A 13,621-nucleotide genomic window follows, 5' to 3' on the forward strand; every position below is an offset into this window, starting at 1 on the left:
AAGCGAGACGGAAATCTACATATTCCTTCACGTACTAACTAACTAAAAGAAAAGGAAAAAAATAATTACTGAATACAATTAACATGCAATTAATAATTTCTTTATAAACGAAGTAGAATTACTTTTATGTTTCAATGTTCGGTGGATCTGTAAAAAGGAATGCATTAATACCCCACAAATGTTTTATCGTATTTTAATATGTTAATTATTATTTTTAAATAATATACTATAATAAATATAGACAATACAATAGAACTTAAAATATTTCAAATATTAAAATAAATAATATAAAATATTTTTTAAAAAATCGACGCCATCATGAAAATATCATGAATATTAGCTGATTTTTTCTCTACCTCTGTTTAGTCAGACCATATAAAACGTGATGATGCTATCTTTATTGATTGGGCTATTAAGCTTGATATTTGCCCTTCCAAAGAATGCCTGTGACCTTCGAGATAACGTTTTTCCAATAACGGAACCAGCCAGTCGGAAGATTGGTGCGACCAGTAAAAATTAATTGTTTCTTTAAAGTTTCTGTATCAAAGCTATCTATTAATTAACAGTTCAATTATAGATATAGGTTATCGTATCGATTACTCGAGTTTTCATCATGACATAGCGTTGCAATGTATACCATATACCAGGCGTGTTGGTAATTTACTAAAAAACGAAGTTATTTACAAACAGACCATTTGATTCTATATATTTTGCGTATATCTCAGGAAATTTATAGATGCCATTCCAAAAGAACATTTTCTCTTTTGAGCTAAACCATTCATCGAGCGATTTTATAACTTCATCGAAATCGGTAATGTGTTGCTTAGCAAGCATGTGCTTCATCGATGCGAGAAGGTTGTAGTCCGATGGAGCCAGATCTGGATAGTATGCTGGGTACGGTAAAACTTCATAACCAAATGATTTCAACAGATGGTTTTGTTATATTTTCGATCAATGCATAGTTTAAATTAATCATTTGTTATCGGTAGTAAACAGTATTAACCGTTTCTCTACGTTTAAATAGTTCATAATACATGACACCATCCTGATCACACCAGATACAGAATAGAGTGTTTCGCCCAAAGCGATTTGACCTTGTTCTCGATAGGCAGGTTTTGCCATATGATTACCATGTTTTTTAGCTTGGGATTTTTTCATATCTTTAAAATTGCATTTCATTAATGATTGTTCGATTTTCATTCAACAATTGCGAGTCGACACGGAACTTTTCTGCAAAATGTTTTTGATTTTGTGTTGGGTCTTTGTCCAATAATTCTTGCTATTATCAGGAGTTTCGTTGTTTTGAACAATGAAATCACCACATTGGAACTGTAGCAACTACGTTACATGTGCTCTACCAGTATACGATGACTTTCAGCGGTTTTTTTCTTTTGATGAAACAAGAAAGGTAAGTAATTTTCAGGCACAAAACTCATCTATAATGCTGTTATTTCGGCTGAACGTAATTTGTGTAGTTTTAAGTTTATCTGAATATGAATCTGTCAAATAAAATGGTATATGCATCAAATCATAATATTGGGCGGCTTCGTTGGCGCAATGGTTAAGGCTACAGGACGGTCCTCCTACTGTTGGGATAGTGCGATAGTTATGTTTGTGATTGTCATTATAAATGCCTTTATAGGCAACAGTGCAAAATGCGAAAAGGATTAATCATCCCAGTCACGCTAGTAACCAGGCTGGATAAGACCGGATGTCTTCTGGGATGGTCGCTAAATTGGTCACTGGCTAGTCGGTAGGCTTAATGCCGAGAACTATAGTTCGGAGTCCACGTTAAACTGTAGGACCAGTCCAGATAAACCCTCGTTGGTAAAAAGGAGACTTTAAAATATTTTTAAAACAACATAACTTTACAATATTCATTATGGCTAGTGAAATGTCTTACAAAAACTGGGAAGCTATTACCAATATAACTAGTATATACTAGAATGTTCAATAAGCGATGTAGTTCGATGCTATATATTAATTCTAATATGATTTCACTAAACTTTAATTAAATTTAACTGAATATGAATTTATGGGTTCCAATTACGAGGTGAGAATCCAGAAGTTTATCGAAATATAATATAATAGCTGTTGTACCTCCTAATTTGATGAACAAATTAAAGAATGAGCTATCTACTAAACAAAGATGTTTCTTAAAACGAAAACTACAGTTAAAACTGTACAGCAGATTAAAATAAATGCCTAATGAAAAGCTAAAGCTCGGTGTCTTTTATTTTTAAAAGGTTTTCATGATGGTTTAATTTGGTTTGATTTCTGATTTTCGCATACTTGAATCTCAGTATATAAGTACAGCATAGCAATAACTAATTCTAAAATAAAAATATTTTAATATGTTCACCAATACTTTTTAATAATACTTCATTTTTTATTTATAGCAAATCACTTAATATTAATTGCATGTCTCTACACGAACAATCTTTCTCAGCCTGATAATGAAATGACTTTCAGTCAAAATTTTTTTTTATTTTTCTACACAATCTTCTTTGACATCAACACATATCATTCAGCGTTCCTTCTGAAAAAAATACTTCTAAACAATATACTTGAAGGAAGTAGTTTTTGCTAGTTGGAGCGCGATTTCTGCGTCAGGCCTAGAACTTTGCACCTTACCTTCGTATGACATATATGTGACAGTCCACGTCTTTATTATCATTCCGTTATATAATGTATAAGCAAAAGCAACCTAGATAATGTAGTGATACTATTGAAAAACCTTTGGAGCCTTATATTTTCGTTGAACTTCCAACAGTATTAAATTAAACATAATGTTAAATAAATATAAAAGTATTCTATAGTTTCAATAACACTCTATGTAGTGGTACATACCAAGGTGATCAAAATAATACCATAACAGTATTATATTAAGCATGAAATAAAAACAAGCCAGATAATATAATTTGCAACGATTAGATACATATCTAAATCAAGTATTCCAGCTGGTCGGTTTCAAGAAAAATGTACTAGAGGATATAACATCATTTCAAATTTAGCTAAAAACAATTATGAAAAAAGAATACCTAATGGTGCTCTTTTCTGGAGAAAGATGTGAGTTGTATATATAAAATGACTTTGTATATGAAATGACAAGATTTTTTTTATCGTTGTAACTTTAAAATCTACAAGATTACATATAGTCTGGGTTCTTTTTATTCTTGTATATAACTTATATTAAGTGCTTACTGATAATTTTACACTTATCAAAATATTTTCCATCATTTTCTGCAACTTTTTCTCTCTTTTTTTGGTAACAGGTTGATATTTTGTCAAAAGAACGATGTTGGTTTGGTAGCGACCCAATCATCACTTCGATATACCGCAATTTTGAGCACCATTCATATGAGCAAATTCACTCTGCACCTATCCGAATAGTAAGTACTTTGGGTGAAAACTTCCCATTGTGTCTGCAGGCTTCTCAATAATAAATATCGGTAATTAAGATACATTCACCTAGTAAAAACCCCAATGCACCAACACCCGCAGCTTCCTTAGGTAAATAACCTCAAAAATTGGGCAAATATAAAATATGACTCTGACTATCGAAGCTTTATCATTGCCAGGAAAATTAAAAGTTCGAATTGTGTTCTACTGTGAGTGTTTTTAATTGTTTAGACAATAGTATCAAATCTAAAATGAACTAATAATATGATTTTTATCCATGTAGTTACGTTGGTCACTTGCCAGTATGAATTCTGAATAGTACATAAATTGGTCAAAGATTAATAGCCTAATTAGTGGTAGAGGTTCCTGGTTCGAAGCCCAAGTTAATCCATATAAATAGATAGACACAACATTGTCGATACACTAACATTAATTATATTATTTTTGAGCGAAGTCAGTGGAAATAAATGTGTAGATTTAAATACGTCCATAAACACTTTCTGAATACTTTTTTTTGTTACTACCAAGTTATTCTACCCTTATATTTGCTTCTAATCATGTGGCAAATATTTAGTCTTACTTTACAGGAAATCCCAACGATATTGCAAATTATATTAACTTATCTGTCGTACTTAATATATTAATGAAGTTGGTTTTAATTTCATCTGAGCCCACTATACATTACAATCAAGAACTATTTATAGTTTGGTTGTTAGGTGATAATATTACAGTAAATTAGGCTTTTATCTAATAGAAATGCGGCGCCCTCTGTCGTTTCTAAGCGAAACTTGCGGTTCCCCTCGTTAAGTTAGGGGTAACGTCGGGAGATGTCGCCCGCGATCAAGTTTGTAGTTTTTTTGAACAGATCAATAGGACTGGAGCCACCCAGACTAGGAAAATGCATAAAAATAATTTACGATGATTAGGTAACATTGCGGAAATGACTGTAAAACATGAATCTGACTGTATAATTTAAAATTTGCATTTAAAACAAAAATTCGATCACACTGACCCAAAAACCATAAGCCATAGCCTTATTGGCGATATTTTTAGATGACCACATAATGACTTACAGATGTTTTGTATTTTTTGTCATTTTTATTAAATATTTACGATGAAAATTAACGAATTCATACTAAAATCATTAATTTTTTAACGTTAATTGTATGAAGATAAATATAGCGATGCTGCGTGAGAATTCAAAGACAAATATTTACACTATATACGTAAACATTGAGATTTGGTTGTTGATAAACGAAAATTGATTATTTGAGTATAGCGGAGGATTTATCCATGTTCAATCGATTTCCATGAAAATTAGTCAAGGACGTTGCCAGCCTCAGAAGGCGTGGTTTGGCACCAAACTTGGCCAATAGATACCATGGCTCTTGCAATAAAAAAGGACAAACAGAGGCATGTGTCGCAATGCACCTTAAGTTCAGATGCCGAACCGGAATTCGGAAGCAGTTAAGAGCCAGTGCTGTTCCATAGAATGTCCAGTCCTCTAACAGGGACTAGGTGATGAACAATTTTACCATGTGGATAAAACTTATTCCATTTCTATCTTAAACACATATGAAATGACTTGGTCATGACTTCGACTGATAGTAATAAAAGTCCTGGATCCATAGGGGTGAGTGTAATGTTAGCAAAAGCTAGTTGCAGTAGTTTTGCTTATTGGGATTTCAAACAACTAGCATTGATCAGTCATCTCTCGACAACAATCAAAATATGTTTAATTTTTCATTTCAGTATCATTAATTGATAGAAACTTCAGCTCGAACCATCAATAATTAGTCATCGGATGCTTATTTTATACCAGAAGTACCACATTTAGATGACATTTATTACATAATTTTCGAATATTTATTCTAAACCTATTCAAACGTTTGGGTTATTTCATATTATTCAGATACAAGTAAATTTCCCAGCTTTGTTATATTCTATGTTATATTAAAAAATATTGAAAATCATCAATAATATTAAAAATTATTTTCAGATATCTAGGTTATTTCATATTTCAAAAGTTTGTTAAATATATAATATATCTCCAGACAAAATAAGGAAATAAAATGATTCGATAAATAGTATAAATAGAAATATATAACAATTGAATAAAAAAAATGAAAACAAATTTCCAAGCTTTGTTATATTTTGTTCTATTTTTAAAACATTGATAATAATTAACAAAAATAAATATCACGTTCGGATGTCTAGATTATTTCATATTATTTGAAAAATTTGAATTCATATTTATAATCAAGTAATATATGTAATATATCTACGATCAAAATAAGGCACTAAAATGATTTGATATATAATATAAATATAAATATACAACAATTAAATCAAAGGAATGAAAATAAATCATCCAGCTTTGTTATAATCTATTTCGTTTTAAAAATATTGATAAAATTAAAGAATTATCTTCAAATGTTTGAGTTATTTCCTATTATTTAAAAAGTGTAAATCTATATTTCTAGCCAAGTAAAATATACGTTATATCTACGAACAAAATAAGGAACGAAATTGATTTGGTAAATAATATTATTACATATATACAACTAAACTAAACTATTATATTTTGTTTTATTTTAAAAATATGTAATTTAAAGTAAATATGTAAAAAAAAATAATAAATTAACCATCTTTGTTATATTCTGTTTTATTAAAAAAATATTCCAGTTCGTATCTAAAGTTGAGAATAAAATATGATATTGTTTAAGAAATTTTTGTAATGTTATATGTAATATGACGAATAAATATTAACTATTATAAAAAAAAATTAAGATGGCACAACTTAACCAATAACTAGCTATATTTTTATTATACTTTGAAAATAAACAATAAGAAATATCTATTGAAATAATTATGGTAATGACATCGATAGAATTTACAACTTTAACAAAATTCAACAGCATTAATTTTGTGACGCATGACATATCAATATGAAAAAACTAACAAAATTTAATAATAAAGACCATGTAATCCAATCATTAGTTGTTTATTGAAAACAATATAAAATATGTGTAGCAACAAGTGTTAATTATGAATAATAATAAGCAATGCTAGCAGTGCAGTTTAAAATGAATAGTAACAAATTGATTACCACAAGGCATCGCAAATTTAAAAATCAAATTTTGTTTGGTAATATAGATTATAATTCAGAAAAAATAATAAACTAAACATAGCAATTGTATGAACTACTCGAACTTTAATCAGGGAACAAAACTATAACATTTGAGCATCAAAATCACGAAAAAACGAAATACATGTAAGATTAATTATGTTACTTATAAGTAAATAATGATTTTTATATTTTTCCACAGTACTGTATCTTTTTTTTAACAATTTAGAATGAGAATACATTTTTTGTTTGTAATAAAATTATTATTAAAACCGGTTTGTTATTTTTTCGAATCATTACTCAAAATAAATGCGGTGTAAGTTCGTATTTCTGTCATATCATTTTTGATTGAATATTTTTACGATATTCTAAATTTACATCGTATGACTCAGTGAACTAGCAATATTTTTATCGGTACTAAGTAGTATATCTGTTTTGAAATAAGACATAAAACCTTGCGTATATTTCTAGTTTTTAGTCAGCTGACCATTATATGTCTGTAATATTATATATATATATATATATATATATATATATATATATATATATATATATATATATATATAATGTTTGTTTTTGAAAGTTATTGATAACAGTACAAGGTCACTTTGATCGCGTCTAAACTAAAAATAATTCTAGTTAGGATTTTTTTCCTGATAAAAATCACGTATCTTAAAACTTTTGCTAATTTTTCTAGACGATTTTCTTCTAGGTTAATTTTATTTAGATACATTGTTTACAACAAATGTTTAATTACATATGGATAATTATAAAATATAATTGAAAATAAATTCTGAGATGATATATTACTATTTACTTGGGTTCAATCTGTCAAATATATAATCTGTCATTAGTAGTTTGTGAAAATTAAGTGGCATTTTACAGTTTATTATTATTAGTATTAGTATTAGTATTACAGTATTAGTACATATTTTTTAGTGGTACCTATTAGGTACTTCTATATCTTTTGATCATTTTTTCATTAAAAAAGCATTAATTGAGAGAAATTGGTACAATATGTACTAATAAAAATATAATTCCGTCATATTTTATACCTTTTTCTATCAACGTGGCGACAACGTGTTGAAAGAATGATGTTGGTTTGGGAGTATGTCTAGTGCCTGGGAAGTGGTGAGACTGACATGATGGCAAAATTATTTACTTGTCCAAACTGATAAAAATATTTGGAAATATTAAAATGGAAAGTCTTACTTGTCTACCTGCCTTACTTTTCAGACATTGTTTCATTTAGCAGGCACGGGTTTATTAAGCTTGATCATCTTCAAACACTGCTCGGAATCATCAACTCGTTATTTTTGGTCAAAAGTGAGGCACTTGGCAAAAAGCCTTCTCATACCAAAATATTCGTGAATGATATGATATACACGTTCAGTTGATATCTTTAGAGTGTCTGAAATATTATTCAGTTTCAATTTACGGTCATTCAAAATCATTTTATGGATTTTTTTAATGTTTTCGTCTTCAACTGTATTTGTTCCCTTCAAAAAGTAATATTATTATCATTGTTATCAACACGTGAAATTCCTCTTTATCCATTTTTTGCACAATAACAAAAGTTGCTTGACTCAAAATACTATAATTCACAAACTAATTATTCGACAGCTGTCAAATTTATACTCGCATCTTTTGAGGGTTAGGGCTAACTAAAAAACATATTTTTAATTCTAGTAGGATTTAATTCTAGTAGCGCCATCTATGTGTCAGGCCGGGGACTTTTCAATTCAACTGTTATATACTTCGCCTTAGTGTTGAATTTTAACTTTTCATCGTCAGTCACAATACGTCACAGAAAAGTTTTTTTTTGTTTAAAAAACAATGAAATCGCGATGTCGAAACGGTTCGATATCATAAGTAAACGCCCGAAACACTTGATTCATCAACTGTTAAGCTGTCTGAACTTCGTAAGTAGATCTGCAATGTAAAGGAATAATATGGCATTGTTGTATTATACGTAAACAACGTCACTATATTTTATTGATCTTTAATGTGTAAAATTCCCTTTAATAGATAATGAAAAGCTTTATATTTATAATAAATCGAATGAAATATCAAACGGATTTCTAACGGTATATTTCTTGAATATACGACAATCATTTCAATGTTGTTTCTAATTACGTAGGCCATGGGATATCTTGGGCGCTTTTCCGCATAAAAATATTCATGCAGGAACAGCGCAGCTACTTCCTGCGAGCTTCTGTGTGGGTACCGTTGGTAATTTTCATTCTGCGTTTGTTTGATATGCCCGCTGCACATACATCGTTAGTACTGCTCGACACGTTTATTTATAATGTGTATCAAATGACATCACCCGTTGCAAATGTAACTACCTGCTGAAACAGACTCATTCATTTAGTGGAATCCGTTGACTGCCAAGAGTGCGGTCATGTTTATTTTATTTTTTTCGACATAATATGTAACTTTTGATTTAGTGTTTCGGTTTACACTTCTTTGTTGACTGTTCATGTTATAAATAGCTTCATGTTAATAATAGAAGTTTACATAAACATGAAAAATAATATTTCCTGGAAGTTTGGTCAATGTGATGCATTTTGCGTTCAAGTGACCTCAAGCAAAAGGTTTCAAGAGTTTTTTAAAAGTTATTTCGTTATTGAACAATTCGGAGAAAATTATTTTTAATCGATAATTATAATTATTACCACAGATCAGTTAAGGACATTTAGAAAGTGATAATAATGGAATCTATTTTATACATTCATTTTAGTTACTTTTCATATATATTCAGAAGTTATTAAATATCGATTTTCCGGTGGTAATAAAGATCAACTTTCCGACGAAAGACAACACCGAAACTTTTAAACTCTTGCTAAACACAAACTAGAAACCACTGCAGAACGAAAAAAGTTAAGACAACGAAACTTTGCAGAAGTTTGCAGCATGCCATAACGACTTTTTTCCAGAAACAATATTGGTTTAAGCAACAATCATTCACTCTTGTTGGAAATCGTCCAAGAAAAGTAATTTCAGTTTGGAAATAGTTTTCTTTGTTGGGAATTTAAGGGAAAAATATCGTAGTTGTTATTAGCAAACGTTTATTTTGCTGTTAACAAAAAAAAATCATAAACTATTCATTAAACTATTATATTTATTGACAAATAATATTTCAATTGAATTATCGCCTATACCTTATGTCATTTTCCTAGCAAAATATATGTGAATGGTTATATAGCTGTATATAATATAGCTTTATATTATATAGCTGTATATTATATATAGCTGCTATTAAAACATTAAGCTAAAAAATTACCGATAATAATTTATGTTTGATTTTGTGTACAATAAAATCTCTAATATAGTTTTAACTTCTCTATTTTAATATAAGAAGAACGAAATTAGCGAATTTGATTTTGACAAGACAAAGATCGACCTGGACCATTAACAATGCCCAATAAAATATACCAAATAAAAGATATCCAAATAATTGGGACTAGATATTATAAAGTATGGTCAGTAAAGAAACAGTAAGAAAACTTATTGAATTAGTCGTCTAAAAGATGAACAAAGCTTTAACTAAAGGACTATTAATTTCAATAGTTAATTTTATTGGTATATAGTATGTGGTGTCGTATTTGACAGGATCTAATTTAAAGTCATAGAATACTTAGAGTCAAGGAAAACTTATGAAATTTAATTAATTTTTAATTTCTAATTAAAAAACTAGGAATGTTAAAAAGATTGACAAAGAAAAACCTCTAATGTTTTTAAAATTTGTAATTAATTTTTATATTGTATTAAGTAAGAAATATAAATAAATGAATAGAGTACATAAAGGTCACTTTATTTATACATTTCCAAGAATTCTAATAATATAGCCAATGATGATTTACTTACAGTACTGGTATATATAGTATTTGAACCTTAAACTGTGACTGAAGTCCTTTTAACCTTTTGACCGATTCGTATTTTAATGACTCCCGCAAAGTTCTCATGTAAATATTTCGGGATATGGCGCTATAGTCTTGGAATCGGTCAAGGCTTCATTTTTTGTACCACTGCCAAATATTCCTGGTGCGTCTAGCAAAATTAGAGTTGTGATGGCGCGGCGCTTTGGTCAAAGGGTCCCATAATTATTTAACAAATAATTCGATTTATTGACGCTGTATTATAGTTATAAAGTTGGAGTGGATTGTTTTATTAGAGAGTTAGTTGAGAAACTTTATGTTATTGTTTATTGTTTCAGAGCGGTGATGAAATTTATGCTGCAATTAAAATGTAATTTGACTTTTATTGTTCTTGTTAAGAGAAGGGTCAATAACTTCCTGAATATCTATTTTTAATTTAAATTGCATCATGTAAAATGCCATATCGTAAGAGTGAAAATGGCTTTTAAAATATTTCATGGTTCTGTAGAACATTATGTAGTTTTAAAAGTTTAAGAGCATTGAATTCGTAATTGTCAATGAGTATTAAGGAAGGTTGAAAGTATGCAAAATTGGCATCATTGCAGTATTTGGAAGCAGATTGTAATTTACGTCTTTCAGTGCGCCAAAATTTACGCCAAAATCTTCCTTCTTATTATTACTTATTTATAAAAAAAAGATCTGTCTACACGTTATTTGAATCATATAAATATACCAAAGATTGATAGATATTTTACCTCAAAAGTTAAAGCTTATTTTGGTGTTATGCTGTGATAATTATAGGAAAAAATAATGGTTACCAATTGATAATATTATTTTCAAAGTTTTTTTCACTTTCAAATTTCAGTACTTTTTTAAAATGATTCCCATTTCTTTCATAATATATACTAATTACTATCTGTTACTAAAAAGCAGACCAAACCAATTCGTATCTCGAGTATAAATAATCTCTAATAAGATTTTGAGATTGTTAACTGAACGTTTTTAATTTGAACTAAATTTTATCTATTTTTTATATTTTTAATAATTTACAGTAATTAGCAATAAAAATTTCTATATAAATCATATATAAAATTAGAAACGTTTTATATGTTAGGGTGAGATTAAAAATAACAAATTTCCGAGTTATATTATATTTTTCAATATGTTAATCTTACGTTACGCTTTTTTTGTATATATTACATAAATCATCTTAGAATCTGTACTTATAGAAAGTGTTAAACCAGACTTTGTACCCTTATTAAAATTTTGCTTAGAATTGCTTCTTGAGGAAGAGGGAATTCGTATTTATATCTATTTTATTAATCGATTTTCCCGTCAATTATGGACCGATTTTCAAAATTGTTTTTCCATTCGATAGAGTGTTTCCGAGGTGGTTCTATTGGAACCAAGTCAGAATCTGGTGGGGCAAGGGAGGAAATCAATGGAAACCCTCAAATTTCAAAGGCACGTGCAAAGTTTTTACATATTTTTATCTAAAATAATCAGATATTGGTGTATAATGTTATTGCTGAACTAATGTGACGGAAGGCCGGAAGTCGTTCAGTGCAAAGTCCGCTCAGTTAGCTTCTTAAACACTAACCATAGCATATGAGAAGCCGTAGAAATATTGCAGGCAACTGCTTCTATGGTGTAATGGTTAGAGCGATTTCCAGCGGGGACAATAACTTGTTGTTGTTATTCTAGTTCAATTAGAACATTTGTCAAATTACCTACGTTAGGTAGCAGACCTCGTGGCCTGAAGTCTTCTTTATTTTCAATCATGGCTTATCCATTATAATATTTAATAAAATAACTGAGTAATTTATTGAGTAAGTACCTAACACTAAAAAGAAAAAAATAAAATATTTTTAACAAAAAAATATTGTATTTAGTTTTTGCATGTATTATTATGTACACATTTTATTTTAAAACTTTTTTTGTGTGAAAAATCTAAGTTTGATTATTTATTTTATGATATCGGTTCAATTTTTTAAAAATATTTTTATATAGAATCAGTATTTGTTTCATTCATTTATATTATTTGAATATTATAGACTTATATTATTAAAATTAATGCATATTTTTATCACTTTCTTTTCTTGTTTTGTTTGTAGATATTTAAATTACTATTAAAATAAAAAATAAATTAAATAATTATATTAACTTTAGGTGAATTAAATTTAACACATTTTTAAACAATTGTGAAATGTGTTTTGTTTTTTTGTCCTATTTTAATTGGTATAAAAAGCAATGGTTAAAACATTTTATACGCTTCTAGTTGTTTAATCTGATACAATTACTGAATGATTGTCGGTGAATTCGAAGGTTTATCGTTTGAGATCAAACTTTTTCTGTGTCAATGACAAAAACGCGAATTGCACTGCATATTGTATCACGTAAATCGACCGACGACGCGAAATAATAAAAGTTAATTCAACCCGATGCTAATTAGTGATCGTTCGTTACGGTAGGTAGCTCTATCTCTGGACAGTATTATGTGAATGGTTCCCACTTCACGGGCCAGGACCAAAATAGCGTGTTCGAAATACGTCTAAAAATACTCACACACGGATTTTCGCCAGTGTTCCCGTGCTTTGCGTCGCAGCATTTAGTTCTTTGGCGGTCGGTGGGCTTCGAAAATAACAATAATATCCAGCGTTTCGATTAGGTATCGACGCGAAGAAGTGTAAACGAAAAAGAGTTGCCCGTTGTGTTACCGGCCGTTAGTTTTGTTTTCGATCATCCGCGCTAATTTTTCGCAAATATTTTTATATTACGGTATAAAAATAGTTCTGTGTAGTTCACATTTATTTTTATATGGTGTGTAGCAGTATTATTTTTATTTACTGATGAAATATTTCGGTGAAAATCTTGTTGGAGTGAGAAAACATCAATGTTATTAATTGAAAGAAATAATATCACAGCAATTTAATTTTATAACTTGGATAATAACCCATTATTAATATCATTATGTAGCGTATTTAACGAATACAGAGAAGATCATTTTAAATGAAATTAATAATAATTCTTTGGTTGTTTTTGATTATTTTGGTTTCTTTCAATATATTTAGAGAATAAGAACCATTGCTTATAAATATTTTGATTTTGATTTGACCAGCTAGACCTGAATTATTGTGACAATTTTAAAATTCAGTGATATACACTTTTTTTTTAAATTATTTATTATATCAATCTAGTAAATTAACACTAG

The 13,621-nt window shown here is 29.0% G+C and overlaps 2 protein-coding genes across 2 annotated transcripts in view; one reads left to right on the forward strand and one right to left on the reverse strand.

The window, feature by feature from the left end:
* The window catches only part of LOC143198354 (lysosomal alpha-mannosidase), a 134,733-nt gene that overhangs the window by 86,516 nt on the left and 34,596 nt on the right, over positions 1 to 13,621 (reverse strand). The gene's annotated exons all lie outside the window — the stretch shown is intronic.
* LOC143198352 (uncharacterized) overlaps positions 12,974 to 13,621 on the forward strand; it is an 80,126-nt gene continuing 79,478 nt past the window's right edge. The window contains exon 1 of the mRNA XM_076407514.1: positions 12,974 to 13,230. The gene's annotated coding sequence lies outside the window, so the exon portion shown is untranslated. The remainder of the gene's footprint in view (positions 13,231 to 13,621) is intronic.

Source organism: Rhynchophorus ferrugineus, unplaced genomic scaffold (assembly GCF_030347505.1).
Source record: "Rhynchophorus ferrugineus isolate W39M unplaced genomic scaffold, kcgeb_rfMv2 rfM6, whole genome shotgun sequence".
Taxonomy (NCBI): Eukaryota; Metazoa; Arthropoda; class Insecta; order Coleoptera; family Curculionidae; genus Rhynchophorus; species Rhynchophorus ferrugineus.